The sequence below is a fragment of the Talpa europaea genome (assembly GCF_964194135.1).
Source record: "Talpa europaea genome assembly, chromosome: 12".
Classification (NCBI taxonomy): Eukaryota; Metazoa; Chordata; class Mammalia; order Eulipotyphla; family Talpidae; genus Talpa; species Talpa europaea.
The window spans coordinates 102036569-102037387 of record NC_140079.1 but is presented as its reverse complement, the minus strand read 5'-3'; positions in this window follow the sequence as shown (position 1 = coordinate 102037387).

The window sequence follows — 819 nt, the reverse complement described above, 5'->3', positions numbered from 1 at the left end:
ATCCCCCAGGGCCTCACCCCTGCCCATGGCACAGGGCTAGCGCGCCTCTGGGCTTCCCCTTCCTGCTGCCGGGCGGAAAGGGCTGTGGGGCCTGACTCCCCCAGGGGGCGGGGCGTCGCTGAGGAGGGCCCAATGGGCGGGGGCGGGGCCAGTGGGCGGGGGCGGGGCGCAGGAGGGCCCAATGGGCGGGGGCGGGGCACAGGAGGGCCCAATGGGGGGCGGGGGCGGGACGTAGGCGGGACCAATGGGCGGGGGCTGGACCCACGAGGAGTGGAAACGGGTTCTCCTCGCGGTAGGAGAGCGGGCGGGAGGTGCTGCCGGTTCGGCCTTTTATTGTGACGTAACTTCACAGACGCGGAAAAGCCGCGGGAGCGCTGGGCGACGCGCCCGATTCCCCACGTGCTGGGAGTGAACGCGGCCACCGCGGCGCTGGGCGTGACGGCGACATCGAGACACAGTGGCCGGCGGCGGGACAGCGACGGGCCTGAGCCGCCCGCCCCGCGCGGGCCGCGCCGTCCCCGGGAGGGGGCCCCGCGCAGGGCCGCGGGACGGGCAGGCGCGCGAGGGCAGCGGCTGCGGGCGTGAGTTCGTGCAGTGAGGAAAAAGAAAAGCAGAGCGGGGCCTCCCCGGTGGCGCAGCGGTTGAGCGCTGGGTTGCGAAGCTGCCTGCGGCCTCTGCGGCGCCGGTTCGATCCCCGGCTGCTCCCCGGCCACCGGAGGAGGGTCCCACATGGTGCGCAGACCCCTCCTGCCACCCGCTGCTCCCCTCAGCAGTGTACTTCAGTCCCTCTGCCTGCTCTGCTCCCCGCTCTGGCTCTGG